This window comes from Equus przewalskii, chromosome 5, assembly GCF_037783145.1.
Source record: "Equus przewalskii isolate Varuska chromosome 5, EquPr2, whole genome shotgun sequence".
In the NCBI taxonomy this organism is placed as follows: domain Eukaryota; kingdom Metazoa; phylum Chordata; class Mammalia; order Perissodactyla; family Equidae; genus Equus; species Equus przewalskii.
The window spans coordinates 51007201-51024567 of NC_091835.1; the positions used below are offsets into that span (position 1 = coordinate 51007201).

Consider the following 17367-nt stretch of genomic DNA (forward strand, 5'->3'; position numbering starts at 1 on the left):
GCATAACTCGCTGCAGCTTCTAAATCAGCACTTGCTGCTTCACCTTGAGCTTTTATGTTATAGAGATGGCTTCTTTCTTTAAACCTCCTGAACCAAACTCTGCTAGCTTCAAACTTTTCTTCTGCAGCTTCCTCAGCTCTCTCAGCCTTCACAGAATTGAAGAGAGTTAGGTCCTTGCTCTGGATTAGGCTTTGGCTTAAGGGAATATCGTGGCTGGTTTGATCTTCCCTCTAGACTACTAAAACTTTCCACATATCAGCAATAAGGCTGCTACACTTTCCTATCATTTGTGTATTCATGGGAGTAGCACTTTTAATTTCCTCTAGAAACTTTTCCTTTTCATTTATAACTTGGCTAACTGTTAGGAGGCCTAGGTTTCAGCCTATCTTAGCTTAGACATGCCTTCCTCACTAAGCTTAATCCTTTCTAGCTTTTGATTTAAAGTGAGAGACATGCAACTCTTCCTTTCACTTGAACACTTAGAGGACATTGTAGGGTTATTATTGGCCTAATTTCAATATTGTTGTGTCTCAGGGAATAAGGAAGCCCAAGGAGAGGGAGAGAGATGGGGGAACAACTTGTTGGTGGAGCAGTCAGAACACACAAAACATTTATCAATTCAGTTGACTGTCTTATATGGGCACAGCTCCTGGTGCCCCGAAACAATCATAATGGTAACATCAAAAATCACTAATCACAGATCACCATAAAAAAATCTAATAATAATGAAAAAGTTTGAAATAGCGTGAGAATTACCAAAATGGGACACAGAGACATGAAGTGAGCAAATGCTGCTGGAAAAATGCCGCCGATAGACTTGCTTGATCTGGTGTTGCCACAAACCTTCAATTTATAAAAAACACAGTATATGCGGAGTGCAATAAAGTGAAGCACAATAAAATAAGGTATGCCTGTGCTGAGTAACTTCTCTATATTAGGTACTATGTCCTGTACTGGAACACAAAGATGAAGAACATAATACCCTACTCAGGAAGCTTAATTTAGCAGTAAGTATAGTATAATATTGTTACATCTACTAGAGAAGTATAACATAATATGCTATGTGCCACAATGGAATTCTGCACAGTCCATATTAAGAGCCAAAGTACTGTTCCTTTTCCATTCTAGGAGGGGCAAGGAGGATCACAGAAGACCACAAATTAAGACTTTAATGCTTTTTAGAAACATTCTCACAATGAGGCATGCTCTTTTCCTAAAGTATGTTTGTCCATGGTCATTATGGCACTAAGTGGGCAGAGTCTTAAAGAATGTTTCCATCTCCACATGATAACTTCTAAATGTTTGATTCAAAAGTTAAAATGATATTTCATCCTATTTAGTTAAAAAAATTTCTATCTCCAAATACAAACTACTCTTTGCCTTTGAGAATTTTGCCGTCTTCTGGAGACTTCTACACAGTATATCCTGTACCAAAGTGGACCTAAAATGCATCCTTGATTGACTATGTGTCAACCAGGAGACTATTCCATCACCCATACAGAGCCCAACATGTAGTAAACACTCAATAATGAGCATTTATTGAAGGAACAAATGAATGAATGCATGAACTCTCAGTCCCTTACCATCTTGGAAGAGCTTTGGACAAAAGCAAAATAATCGGCATCGTTAATGAATGTAGCTTGTTCTCACTGTTTTTTTATATTTCTTCTGGATCTGACGTGAGCATTTACAAGTCTCATTGTGTTTCTGAAACAAATAACGGATTTCAAAAGAATCCGAGCAGGGCTTGCAAACAACTAAGATTAGTGAAATGTCGTGCTAGTAGAGTACGGCCATGTATGCCGCAAAGCATAGTAATTAAGGGAGTGGACTCTGGACCCCAACGGCTTGGGCTCAGATCAAGGCTCTACCCATTACCAGACATGTGACTTTAAGTAAGTTAGTTCACCTCTTGGTGCCTCAAGCTTTTTGATTATAAAATAAGAATACAACAATGCCTCCTCTTAGGGTTGTTTTAAGGATTAAAGGGATTAAATATTTGAAATACCTTTAAATAGCACCTGTGGATAGCAGGCACTCTATTGGCATTTAATACATCAGCGGTCACTTAGAAGGCAGTTTCTCAAAGTTGGGGGCCAGTGATAACCGCTCTGTACCTCAGTTGAATTGAATATGGGAGTTCCTCCCCATGGCTTTTTGGAAATTTCAGCCCATCATCATTCAGAATCAATGTGTCTGGTTTTCATTCTAAAGCTGACTTGGTCAAAAGTGGCAGCTACACAGGTGTGTTTCAGAGTTCATGAAACTTCCAGTCAGCACAGGGGAATCCCTCACAGGTTTCAGTCTAGTCCTTAGGCCTCCCAACTCAAGCAATTCAAATATGTCTGTTCTGTGGCCAAAAAGTCGCATAGATCCCCCTCTGTTTTATACATTTTGGTTTATTCCATAGTGATTACATGTCTTCTGTCACTCTGGCTGTTTTTGGTTTGTTGTCTGTATTCAAAGGAGGCCTGTGGTTGTGTCTATCCCAAGCGTCTGTGTTTCGGGTTACGCAGTTTGCCCCTGTCTCTCATCATTGCTTTTGGCTCGGTCTCTTGACAGGAAATGAGAGATTTATTTTATCTGGCTTGAACTACATTGTTCCTTCCTGGCTACTGGTGTTACTTCACTCTAAATAACATGACTTCGTGCTCACAGTCTGCCCAAGGTCAAAGCCTGAGGGTAATAGACACATTTAAGAGCAGGGGAGGAGAATATAACCAGAGGGGAGGAGTGGACCAGGAGAGAATTAAAAAAAAAACAGGAGTGACGCAAAAATTAAACATGCAGCAGGTCTGAATTTTCTGGTGGGCTTGAAATGGAATCTGTTCTGAAGAGCTGAGAGGTGAACTTTTCCCCCTCCTTCCAGATGTTATCTATTTAAAATGACACTATGAAGTAATCTAGGTTTGAAATTCAAATTTAGTTTTAAAAGAAAGCATGAGTTCTCTGGGGAGAAGAGTTTACAAAGCTTATTAATATCTGTGATATCATAATTATAGTGTGTTTTCAATCACTTAAGTTGGAATAATTATTGGAATTCAAACATCCCTGTTTGGTTCGACACAAAAATGTAGAATTGTGATAGTGCATACAATTAATTAAGTCAAACTCATCATTAAAAAAAGTTCAACTTAATAAACAATACCTAAGTTTGGAACTTGAAGCCATGAAAAAGGTTTAAAATTTTGTCTGAATTTAAGTATAAACAAGAATATATCTGAACCACATCTCCTAACCTATTCACATTTTTCCTTTCCTTCTCTTTTCTTCCCTTTGGAGGCGTGAATAAAACTTTTTTGGTTTCTTCAAATACCTCTCAGAGTTTCAAAGGGTCAGCAGGCTGACCACCCAAAGACACAGTAAAAGAAAGCATCTCGGTTTCACTGGTCACACCATTTATGCTGGACTGAACCTCTCTGGGACAGTTTAAAAGAGAGAAAGCTGGCTAATCTAGATATATATTTTCCTCTTCTTTTGACAGATTGTCATGTTATTTAATAATACTTTTGCCTCAGGAAAATGGATTTAATGGAAATGGACTTTAAATGAAGCACAAAGGATTTAGGTTACACGAAGGCCAGATTTTGCAGGCAGAAAATGATTTCACATGGGTATTCCATTCTTGGGGAAGATGATGAACTTCCCTTTGCTAAGGATCTTTCAAGGCTCCTATCATTCTATGGGCTGCAAGCGTGGTTTATGCTGAAATCAGGAGGACGTCCCCAATGACATTTTAAATAATTTAGAAGTTTATGCCTGACAACACTTCCTTGAGCAAGCCCTGCTCATCTCTCTGGAACTACATGGACACCACCATTCTGGATCGGCCAAGGGCCTAATGTCTGCAAAACACAAATGATTTGTTTCTTTATCCAAAGTCCTCCCCTTGAAACTCTAACTAGAAATTATTCCTCAGTACCCCTTAAACTTACACAATGTTAAATGTCAATTATATCTCAATTAAAACAAAACAATTATTCCTAAGAATCATATGCCCTTCTCATGTCAATTCCTTATAAGCACCTCTACATGTGGAAGGAGCCCCAAATTCCAAAATGTGGTAGACCCAACTGCATCAGAATTCTAGTAAAGTCTCATTTTTAACACTAAGTTCTTAAAAGTTCCAGCAATGTTTTGTATGCATTGTCTTAATGTTTTATGATTATTAAATTCTAAATACAGTCCTAAAGAGTAAATATAAAAATGTGATTCCTTTCTCTAAGGACCCTGTAAATCAGCCAAGAAGGCCCTCATGTGAATACCTGGATCCTCCCAAAAGCTTTTCCTCAGTTCCATCCTTTCACCTCAGGTACTCAGAAGTAAAAAGCAAAGAATCAAAAGAAGATAGCATTTATTGGAAAGTTACTATGTGATCAGCACTGTGCTAGCTACTTTCTGATACATCACCACATTTCAGGCACACAAACTCCAGGCAAAATTAGTCTTATTATCTTCATTTTACAGATTACAGAATGAAATTTAATATCTGTTAAGTAATATGCCCAAGATCATAGAGTTCAGAAGCGGTGAAATTGGGATCCAGATTTAGGTGTGTATAATTCTATGTCTAATTCTAAAACTCACGTCCATTCACTATTTTAAAATAGGAATTAAAATGCTCAGTTACAGAAATGCCGTGTTTTTAGAGTCCAACTGTGTCCTTCACCTGTACAAAATAAGGAATTACAAACAAAAACAATCCTTGCATTCTTCAAAAGATTAAACACAGAGTTACCAACTGACCCAGTAATTCCACTCGTAGGTGTATATCCAAGAGAAATAAAAGTATATATCCACACAAAAACGTATACCCAAATGTTCATAGCCACAATTCCACGAAAAATAAAACAACTCTGATGTCAATCAACTGATAAATGGATAAATAACATGTGGCATATCCATACAATGGAATTTATTCAGCAATAAAAAGACATGAAGTGCTGACACACAACATGGATGAACTTTGAAAACATTATGCTAAGTGAAAGAAGCCAGGCACAAAAGACTACATCTTATTTTATTCCACTTAATTTAAATGTCCAGAATAGGCAAATTTATAGAGACAGAAAGTAGATTAGTGGTTGCCTATGGTTATGGAGTTGGGGTAAAAATGAGAAGTGACTGTTAATGAGTATTGAATTTCCTCTTGGGGAAATGAAGATGTCCTCAAATTAATTGTGATATTTGCACAATACTGTGATATATGAAAAATAATTGAAATTATACACTTTAAATGGGTGAATTGTAGATTATGTCCAGTACATATTAATAAAGCTCTCATTAAGAAAAATTTTAGTTATGTAAAACCTTTCCGAATCATAAGGAAGAAGTAGGCAGCACATTCCTGATGGAAAAGAGAAACTATTAAGTAAATCTAGCTACTGCAACAGTGAAGAAGAGCTGATTATCTTCTAGCATTTCCCCTCCATACCAGCAAAGCTTTAGTCCACTAGGTCCAGATGGACCTCTGAATCACTGAGAGAGTTCAAAAGATACCCCTCTCTGGCCAAGTATGCTTTGAGACCAAAGCTTGTTGAAAAAGTTAGAACCACAAACTGGTAGTTTCTTTATGCAATGCTAAACCACTTGTTTGACATTTTCCGTCTAAACTGACCAATGATTTGACTATTGTGTAGACAACCACAAAAAACAACTGAAACAGTGGGAAACTATTATTTTAAAAGTACTTTCTGTTTTAGTAACACTTAGAGAGTAGAATTCCCTGATTCTACCGAGATTCAGTTATTCATGTTCCAATGTGAAGTCAGTTGCCCAATTGGCAAATTTGTCAATATAATTTTTTGTCCTGCAACCCATCATTAGATGACAGGAAAACATCATGTTGTGGCAAAGAATCAGTAGGTAGTAATCAAACGTCCCATGATGTTGAATTTCCCAACCCTCTGTAGATTTTTTTTTTTTTTTTTTAGGGAGTATCCTGGAAGTATCAGTGCACAGAAGAGCAGGTTTGGGAAGGACCAGCTCTCTGGAGATAATGACACATTTTATCCTGATCTTCTTTAGTTGTTGATACCTTAAAAGTTACTCCGTTGAAGTTGCTTTCAAATTAAACACCATTGCTACAGTGTTTCTGTTGTGATTGTCGGAGGGAAGTGGAGCCAGTGCAATTTGTCCATGTTTTACAAATCACCATCTGGCAGGGAGATGGCAACATGTGAAATCTTCACAGGACTCTTGTTTTTCTACTATCTGCTGGATAACTAAGGAGATCACCAGACTGCTGGGATGCCTGCCAGATGGTAAGCAGGTATGTTTATGAGTTTAAGATTCTTATTTTCTTTCAATGCTTTCACATGCTGTGGGCGCAGAGGCAGAAAAGTGAAAGGGAAAAAGAACGAGGGAGCGGATAAGTGACTGTGTATGATCATTACAAATGTCTTTGAAGTTTCTTGAAACGTGAATTTTCTAAAGCCTACACTGAATTATTTTCTACCAAGTAGAAAAATCACCAGTCATATGGTCATAAGATTTTTAAAAATGCTATGTTTTTCATTTTTGCACAAATAACCAGGTGTATAGTTTCTTCAGTCCTCTTGAGTAGCCACGTATCACTCAGGGCATCATAAGCCTCATTAACAAACATTCGGTGAGCGTATACCCTATGCATGGTACGAGGCTAGCCATTTCAGAGAAATAAAAGTGAAGGTGTGTTTTATTTTATTTCGACTATTCAAATAGACTATGATGGGCAAAGAATACCTACCTAGTAGAGTCATAAAAAACCCTCTAACAATTGAAGATTCACAATGCTGAATCTGGAGAGTAAGTGGTAATCATTAGAGTGGCTTCTGTGAAAAGAAAAGGGCACCCGAAACAGTTTTGACCGATAATAAGTGAAGATCACAAAAGAGGTAGTGTCTCTTATATAGAGAGGTCCAGTTCCTTAAAGTTAGGTTTGAAGGACTGCTCAGCAATATATCAGCAACGTGACCCAAGGCAAGTTTCTGAAAGTCTCCAAGCTTCAGTCAGCTCATCTATAAAAATGGTGATGGGACCGGGCCAGTGGCTGTGTGGTTAAGTTCACACGCTCTGCTTCACTGGCCCAGGGTTTCGCCAGTTTGGATCCTGGGCGTGGACATGGCACCGCTCACCAAGCCATGGTGAGGCGGGGCATCCCACATGCCACAACTAGAAGGACCCACAACCAAAATATACAACTATGTACTGGGGAGCTTTGGGGAGAAGAAGGAAAAGTAAAAAATAAATTAATTAATTAAAAGTAACATACTGAATTTACTCTAAAAAAATGGTGATAACTGCTCTGCCTTTTATGATTGTGGTGAGATTAAAAATATAAAAAAGGCAAATTGTCAAAAACTACATAGTTGCTCAATAAATGAAGCTATTCTCATTATTATTGCTATTTTTGTTACCTGGAGAGGGCCCCTTCTAGGTTAAATCCCTAGATGTATAATTTGCTCACATGAATTATATATATACATTTTATAAAAATATATAAAAACATATAAATGATATATAAATATAAAAATATATATAAAATATATAAATGAGTTATATATATAAATATACACCTAGTCTCATATATTTTTATATTTAGATGCACATAAGGTCTACATGCAGTTGTGCACTTATATGCAAATATGGACAAATACAAGTAGATGTGCATAATAGGAGATATATTCTCCCCAAGCACAGGAAACAAAAATAAATATTTTGACTTAAAGCTCTGTAATTGTATGGAGTAAATACTAATAAAAGTTTCACAGTTTCCTAACATGATACTCTTGGACAATTACTGAACCTATCTGTGTCCTTAGAATGAAGAGAATTTAAAACCCGCTTCATAGGGTTGTATGAACATTAAGTGCGATAATTTCTACATAATCCATTGCACAATGCCTGACAGAGAATAAATGAATAAATGTTTGCTTCCATCCTCTTTCCCTTTAATTATCAATTTTCCTCCCCCTCTAAATTTAGCCTATTTTTGCCCATCCTTACCTCCTTCGCTCAAGCTGAAGGACAGATGTCTCTGCTTCTTTCTTAATTTCATCACTCCTTCCACCAGGATAATTTCTCTCCTTAATTACATGATTCTTCTATTTTTATCATAAATTCCCTGTCATCTACTAGTTCCATCTCCTCAGCCTAAAATATACTCATTTCCCCCATCCTAACAATACTTTTCTTAAAGATAAATTAACAAATGACAGAAGAGATAGAAAGCCTAAATAGGCCAATGATCATAGAAAGAATTGTAAAGATTGTTAAAGATCCAGGTCTAAAAATGCCAGACACAGGTAGATTTTTTTTCTGACCCAGGTAGTTTTACATTGGTTCTAATAAAACTGAGTTTAACACAATGTTTTTTCTGCTTAAACAGTCTCAAAACGTTAAAATGATTAAAAGACTCACAATTCTTTAACAAGTTTAGCACAACCCTAATATCAAGTCATGGCTATGACAATATAGTGAACACACACACACACACAATTATGGACCACACTCACTTAAAGAAGTAAAGTTCTAGCAAGTAGATAGCAAGAGTGAATTAAAGAATAATTCACCATACTCATATGGCATTCATTGCAAGGAGGGAAGGCTGCTTCAATACAAAGATATCTATTTAAGTAATTTTTACACTTAAAATAGTAAACTAGAAGTGAAAATCCACAAGCAAATTGTTAAAAAGACTTTGGGGAAAAGTGTCAACCATTCCAGATTTATTTAATGTAAGTTAGGAAGAGAAGAAAATGACCTTTCAAGGGAGATTGTCACAAATAGCGGTAAAACACATAGTTAGTGGTAAAATAGTCAAGTTATCTTTGGTTGACCCAGCCTCCCTCATTTCTCACTTCCTTTTCCATTTCTCCAGTGACCACCTTAACCTGCATGGTAGGCTGTGTTTACTGCCTCCTCTTACTCATCTCCTGTACGCTTTCCAATTCATTGCAAATGCTTCTGCTCCTACCTCTTTACAAAAGCTTTTTTCTCAGGTGTTACCAATATCCATGTAATCTCCAAGTCCACTGGCCTGTTCTCTAGCCTCATCTTTTTAACCTCTCTGTAGCATTAAAGACTGCCACCCACCAACCTCTCAGCTCTTCGCCTCCTTCAGCTTTGGGAACGCCCCTTGCTTGATTCTCCCGCCTCCTCGCTTGTCCTTTCTGAGCTTCTCACTTGCCCCTTCTTCCTCTACCTGCTCCTCAACATGGGGGATCCCCAGAAATCTACCATCAGCCCCTTTAATTCGTGCGCTATCCAGAGAACGCAGAGCACAGTTAAAAAGGAATGAGAGTACCAGGAAACTATTACTAAAACAAAGTAAATAAAACATTGCATTAAACAAAAATTTACACATGACTTTCAACTCTTCCAGTTACAGTTTAAGTGAAATAGATTTCTAAAAAAAATATTGCTACATGGACAATCTCCGCCTATATTATCTTTAATATGTTTAATACTACTACGCCAATTTAAAAAATAGTTTCTAATATTTAACTTAATGAATGTCTTTTCTGCTACGATTCGTGTCCTACCTATGTTATTGACATCTATAATTAACCTACTGATTTAAACTCAAAATATTTTGCATTAACTTGATTTTTAACCCTTTCACAACCTATTTAATTTGAAGCTGGTGCTGTTGGAATTATTGGGATGTATCTGAATGTAAATTAGTAGAATTCAGCAATCATTTCTTAAATGCCAGTGACATGTGAAACGTTTTTATAGTCATCCTGTAATATGCAAACTTCAACAGGATTTTAAAGAAATGAAATTGACTCACTTCCAAATGTAAAGTAACAACTTTAAGAAAGCGCTGATGTTTAGTCATGTTCGCTCTGAAACACCTTTCTCTAATTTAAGCTAACAGTAAAGGCAAACAAAAATATCAGAAAAAGAAATACACAGGTGCCTTCAAATTCCTCACCACACAGTCATCAATCTCTCAATAAAAGCTCTTCAGTAAACCCGATCATCTTTCTCCATTCTCTCGTCTCCAAATTATTGCCAGATCATTTTCTGCTTCTATGTTCTCCTCCACCACCCCTGTAAAACTTAGAAACCTCTTTTGCACGTGATTATAAAGGAACTAGTTTCAATGCTTTGCTTCTTTTCCTCCCTCTGATATTTGTATCCCTTAATGTTACACCTTTCAGGTAACTCCAGAAGCCAATGCCACTATTCTCCCTCTTATTAGATACACATTCCTCTCAAAGAAAATGTAAATAAAAAACCCAAACTTAGACAACATAAAATAGGGCATTCTTCACTTCACAAAGAGATCTTTAACTTTATAAAAAGTTGCCTACAGAATCCCTCTAAATAGTGATTTTTACCTAGTGCATGAAAAGTGTAAGTCAATGAAATAACATACATTCACACTCAACTTTTCCACAATCATATCAGTTTTGCAAAGTGGGTGGCAACTTGTTCTCATCAGATTCTTCCACTGCAGGCAACATGGAATTGAAAATGAGGCAGAGCTAGACTAAAGAACACGATTCCTTGACTCCAGCTAAGGCATTTCTCTTCTAGAGCAGTAGATTTCAAACTTTTTTAAAGCCATTCAAATATTTCTTCAATAGAAATCTTACAAGATTTAAAGAGATAAAAGAGAGAAAAGTAGCATGGTTATGTCCTTTTCCCTTCCCTTCACCAACTGCCCTCAGGGTCACCTACAAAAATCTACAGCCTTCCTCAGAGCACAGTTTGAAAACAATTGCACCAGACGATCTTCTACTTATTGCTAAAGATTTGGCCACCAAAATCATAATCTCAACATAGAGAGAGTCCCAATATGCCCAGTTGGGAGTTCCTGAGGCATTACCCAGGAACATGCCTCATTCTTTGTTTAAAATGGTACCCAGAACCTGGGTCACACACAACAAATGGTCAATGAAGGTAGCAATAATAATTTTTAAAATAACGAATAGATATAACTCCTTGACACAGGAATGGTTTCCTTTTCCTGTGCCAGTTCTGTCTGTGCCAACTCTAACACACACCCCTTCCAGGAATGGCATTCAGCCATCCTGGCAACCAGAATTAGAGCAAAGAAAATACGAAATTTCTCTTCAAAACATAAGTGGAAAGATGAATGCAAAGCCAAGCAAAAAGTACCCAGATTCAACACACACATTGTTAAATGTCACATAGTAAGACACTTTATGAACATCAAGTGAACGTGGACATGTATAAACTGGGAGACTGAGAATAGGTATGACCTATTAAAAAGGATAAGCCAGTAAAGAAAGTCTAGAAGAACATACAAGTCAGCAGTTACAATTGCTACTTTCCGGAAGTAAGGGGAGTGGAAACTGAGGCAATGGCGAACAGGAATGGGAGAAATATTTTTTGTTCTAAACATTTTTATACTTTTTGAATTCTGAATCAAGTGACTATATTCAAAAAAGCAATTAAATAAACTGAGACTTAAAAAAAAATAAGGATAAAATGATAATTCCAATAGACCATTCTGAATATCTTATTAGCAAGACAATAAACTGTTCTGGTTTGGGGGAAAAAATCAGCAACAGGAGAACGTTTTATGCTAAGAATCTAGATTTAGGCCAGGCAGGCCCATCAGTCAGGAATACCGCTTCTTCTACTTCAGATAACTCCTTCAAGAAAGAGGCTGCCATTCACTGAAGCCAGGGATTCATGCCCTGATTGTCAAAGAGAGAGACAATATGGGAGGTGGTCCCAACAGCCCAACTGACTGAAGGGGGACTTTAAGATCAACAATCCATGGGATTTGGAAAAGAAAGTCAATGTCTTGCCTCAAATGAAAAATCAGAAAGGGAATTTCACAGCTCTCTCTTTGTAACAAAAACGTTGCATGGATCAAAGATAAATTTTTACCATCCTGAGCGGCACATACCCTCTTTTCAGTGCATAGAGTTTTCCCCCTGAGAACCAGGAACAAGATGTGTGTTGTTTGGCAGGTCTTGCTCTGAGCATTTAATCACCAAAACGGTTCTTAGAAGAGAAATGTTAAAATCTGGTAAAAATGAAAAAAGTAAGACTTCTTCCAAAATAGATATTTCAGCCAAATTTCAATATCCTCAAAACATCTTCTCCAACCATTAGATTCAATATTATAAGTGAGGAAACAAGAATGAAATACAATGACATCTAGGAGACACCATGGTTAATTTAACTGGGTAAAAAGGCAAAATCTTGTTGGTAAATTCCATGTTCCTGTGAGCTGTTTGAAGGTGGCTGGCACTCCCCAAAGTCTGCATTACTCACTAATTAACTAGGCAGGTCATACTTGCCTCTGGGACCAAGAGTCTACAGCATTATGATTTGGGAGGAGGGGATGGCATTAGATGTTCTTGATCTTTAATCAAGTCTAGGGTCATATGTGCTGCAACAGTTTTCAACATTGTCATGCCATGCCTCCTGTACAGAGGAGAGTTACACACTGAATTCAAGTATTAGCGTATAAGCCATCACTGAAACCATTTGTCATTACAAAACCACACTAATTGGGTGCCTAATTGTGCATATTGTTGAAATAAGTGCTTTACAATGGTCAGTGCAGACAGACGTGTTGCCACCTTTGAGGAGCTCACAGTCCAAGAGGAACAGACCTGTCGATAGGGATCCACACTCACATACACACCAAAAGCAACAGAGATGATTTACACTTTGAAATAAAATGCTAAAGCCTGATCAATATAAAACTAATAGGTGAATTCTGAAACTCAGTATAAAATAATTTCAAGTCCATTTAATTCTATAGTTGGAGCTTGAGGTTACTTGGCTCTTTTTAAACTCCAACAACAGTTTTCAAACATATTAATGCTTAAAATTAAAAAATGAATAGTGTATTTTTTTAAAAGCAAAGAAACATCCATAGTTACCCTAATTCTCTTTCATGCCACACTTCCTTAATCTAGCCAAAGCAATATTCTGAATAATTCAATTCAGTTCAATCCCGTGGCTTTGGGGAGGTTACCTGTGGATTAAAATGGTCCATCATTCAGCTGCTTGCACAAATGTTTGTGGGCCCCTACCACTCAAAAGAAGGGAGTCAGACATTCTATCAAAAGCCCCCTAAAAAAGCAAATGACCACTCTGCTCATTTTACAATGCTTTCTTAATTACATAAGCTTAAAGTCTTATTTAGAAGAAGTAGTCAAAAGAGAGGTGGATTTTAATGTGTGCATACTACTTTCAAAAAGGTAAAAGAAAGAAAAGGCCCAGCTACATTGATATCAGGATAGTGTGAAGACAGAGAAAGTTGAGGGAAAAAGACAGAAATGATCATATAAAGAAGGATTTAATAAACATTATAAGAAGGCAGACGTGAAAATAAAAATATTAAGAAAAAGGAGGGGCAAAATAACATTAGGGCAATTATACTGTGAATCAACACAACCAAAACACCAGAAACACTGCTTTGTGTTTATTTCCTTTCTATGGAGGTAATCAAAGGTTTCCCCCTGCCCTCTTTACCTATCAGCAAATTAATATTATTAACACTTATGTTCTTATGTTCACTTATGTAAATTAAAAAAATTTTCAAATGCAGTTTATTACATGACCTGTAATCATTTAAGTTGTGTTTAAATTTCATTGCAAATGCAAAGCGACTCAAATATGTTTTTGTTATTAGTAACTGATCATTTAAAGCAACAAAAATAAATGACATCCAAATGACTTAAACTTTCATAAATTGAATTATCTTCAATAAATGTTAAGTTAACAAAATTAACTTTTTTTATTACCACTGCACAACACAGGTGAAAACATGGTACCATGTGCAACTATAGATATAACACTCTTTTTTTTTAATTTTATGTTTTCCTTCTTTTCAGAAAACAGCATGTAAATATTCCATTTGTGATTTAAGGTATTCATAAGAAGATGACCCTCATTGCCATGGCATAAGGTAGCCAACAGCAGAGAATAAGTCTGCTGATGTAAAATCTAAAACTTAATAGCAGCCTTAATTGTTCCACAGTCTTTAAATGTTTTGTAAAGAGAAAAATACACAGAATAAACCTTGCTTTTTTCTTCTATATACTAAAGTGTACCATTCTTTCAAGTAAATCCTCTGAACAGAATTTGTACATTATGATTGCCATCCCTTTGCAGCTCAGCAAAGCAAGGTAAGATAGCCTAGCATAGCTTTTATCTGCAAGGATTCCCCGAGGCAGTTTCAGTAAAAGGGTTAATGACAGATGTTTCCATTAAATCTGACCTACCTCTTAATTTTGCCATTGCCTGATAATATCCTGGCTTTGTGCTTATTTGCATGGGCAAATGGAGTCACTCCATAACAAGTAACACACCGCCCTCATTGAAACAAAAGGTCAATTCATTTTAAACCGTTGTGCACAATATTTTTTGCAGTTGCAGTTAAAAAAAAAATCCCCTTTCATACAATGCTACTATTTACAAAGAATTAAAAGCTCTGTTTTCTGAACCCCTGGACACAATGTACATCTGTAGACAGAAACGAGTACTACCAATAGAAATCAATACATCTCCTTGTAGGTAACCAACTAGGAAGATCACTCTGTCTCTAGGATGTTCCTTTTATTTTTATACTAAATACAACCAGGACAGAGTACATTTTCTTTGCTGAGGAATTAGTTGAAAACTCCAAAATGCTAGCAGCACTTTCTCGTTTACTGAGTGTTATTACTTTTGTGAGGAAAAAAACAATCTATAAATATAGAGGGAAAAGTTATTGTTTCAGGTTGGTTAAAAGATATGGGCTTTTTAGCCTTTAGGCTGCCAGTCCAAATGCTGCGGTTTAGAAGTGGCCAAACTCTTTCAGCACATGAAAAGAGTAAGTGATCTTGAACCTTGACCAGGTTGCTGTAATAGGCCCTTTACAAAAATAAATAAATAAAGGCAGTTTAAAATGTTACTTGCAAGGCTCTGTTCAAGCCACTTCTTCTGGGGGGAGGATCAAATACGGTGAAGACAAATGTCAAGGGGCCTTCCATGATTCTCATGAGGAGATATCTCAAATGTGTGCTTCCTTTCTGAATAGTCTATAGCCAAGACTCAAGGAACATTGCATTAATCTAACTATGCTGCTTCACTTGATTACAACATTTAAGAAGTATAAAATTATCACTTGCTAGAGAAGTACTCTCTCGGTAATTATATACAGTGTTTCATACATATATATACACATACACTATATGCATATCAGATTTCATCTTTATCATTATAGTCTAATCTCTAAGACATTTAAATATTGAAATTCTGGCATTAAATTTCACCTGACTCTGAAAACAGCTCTCTTGTGTTTTACTGATAGTAAATCCATATTCAAAACACTCCCATGACACTAAAATCTTTAATTATCTAGAAAGGAAATAGGCTAGACTGGTGGTTGGAAGAGTCATACTGGTTAAATAGTTCATTTTCTTCATTGCAGATAAATAAAGTCCACATTTGGCAGGAGGGCACTGCAAACCATTGAAACAATTTAGAAAACACTCCTTGCCTAGACCAAATTTTTTTTTAAAACGAATTTCCTAAAGAAAATCCTAGTCTCACCATGTTGCCTTCATGTTTTCTGAAAATGAGTAGACGAGGAAGGAAGATGAATGAGTCCCTATGAGCCCAGGAAGGAGTCTTCTCTGCTGGCATGTGAGTCTGTGGTGGGGAGAACCACGTTCTCCTCTCCCACAGATTGCCCATATCTGATTCCCAGCCCCAACCTCAAACCTGGATTCACCTACAAACTCAGGAAAAGGGAATCACATTTCCCCTGTTAATTCTCTATAGATGGTCCCTCATGACACAACGCACCATCAAAAGCATAAAACACAAATGAAATCAAGAAATATCTACAGAGTACATAGTTTATACAAAGTTCTAAGTACTGCAAAGGATAGAGTGGGAAAAAGATGTGGTTCCCTTCCGGTACAAACTTACTGCTCTGTGAAATAATACTAAAAGAGTTGAACAATAATATCAGGCTATGAAAATAATATCAAAAACGTAGAAAATAATAAATTAAACAAATGGATTTGGCTGAGCTGAGCAAAAGAAGAAATTAACAGGGCCGACCCTGTGGCTGAGTGGTTAAGTTCGTTTGCTCCGCTTCAGTGGCGCAGGGTTTCGCTGGTTCAGATCCTGGCCGGGGACATGGCATCGCTCATCAGGCCATGCTGAGGCGGCATCCCACATGCCACAACTGGAAGGACCCACAACTAAAATATACAACTATGTACGGGGGGATTTGGGGAGAAAAAGCAGAAAAAAAAAGAAGAATGGCAACAGTTGTTAGCTCAGGTGCCACTCTTCTAAAACAAAAAAAAAGAAGAACGGGGCCGGCTCCGTGGCGGAGTGGTTAAGTTCACGTGCTCCGCTGTGGCGGCCCAGGGTTTGGATCCTGGGCATGGACATGGCACCGCTCCTCAGGCCACGTTGAGGCGGCGTCCCACATCCCACAACTAGAAGGACCTGCAACTAGGATACACAACTATGTACAGGGGGGGTTTTGAGAGATAAAGCAGAAAAAAAAAAAAAGAAGAAGAAGAAGAAGAAATTAGAGATTTTAATCAGCTGATGGTTTGGGTTTATAAATCCAGTTTGGGACCTAGGGTAAATCAGCAAATAAAAGTGAAGTCAGAATGACTGGTGATTTGAGTCATAGTTTTATCGTTAATTAAAAAAGAAAACACTGTAATGATAGTTAGCATTTATTGAGCACTTATTGTGTGCTAGTAACCATACAAAGCAGTCTATACATTTATGTCACTTAATCTTCACAATTACCATATGATGTAGATACAATTACTACCCCCATTTTATGAGTAATGAAACTGAAGCTTGAAAAGATTACATATTTCCTCCAGGCCACAGAGCTACTAAGTGGTGAAGCCAGGAACTGCGTGTAGACATTCTGACTCTGGTCTTACACTCTCAACTCTGATACCTCTCCTGGGAGCACATGGGCTTTGGAATTAGACAGATGGGGTCATAGTCCACATTCCCATATATTTGCTATGTGAGCTTAGGCAAAGTTCTTACATTTGTAAACTAGGAAAAATAATACTGCTCCATTGTCATGGAGATCAGTCATTTTGGACTGTCTGGCATCTTCTCTTCTCTTAAAAAAACACATTTTTTTTTTCCTGTGGGAAACAATTGGTCCTCTATTCTCAAACAAGAGATAAGCATATGCCCTGGCCAAGAAGCACTTTATCTTCTCAGTCACAAGGATGGGATCAAGTATAGACTCAATATACAAGCCAAACCAACAGGTGACCTATATGGGGCATATAGAGCTATGAAAAAAGAAGCCCTAACTTTTTAATTTTAGGACAAAGGATTGGAGTTGCCTAGGCAGAGACCATAATGACAAAGCCTGCCTAAAAACGAAGCCAACATAGAGAA

The 17367-nt window shown here is 37.1% G+C and overlaps 1 protein-coding gene and 1 long non-coding RNA gene across 32 annotated transcripts in view; one reads left to right on the forward strand and one right to left on the reverse strand.

Moving 5' to 3' along the window:
- Window positions 1-17367, reverse strand: part of SOX5 (SRY-box transcription factor 5) — a 947484-nt gene that overhangs the window by 479139 nt on the left and 450978 nt on the right. The window lies entirely within an intron of this gene.
- LOC139083532 (uncharacterized) overlaps window positions 1-17367 on the forward strand; it is a 90833-nt gene that overhangs the window by 71493 nt on the left and 1973 nt on the right. The window contains exon 3 of the long non-coding RNA XR_011540335.1: window positions 5934-6271. This is a non-coding gene — a long non-coding RNA (uncharacterized lncRNA). The remainder of the gene's footprint in view (window positions 1-5933; window positions 6272-17367) is intronic.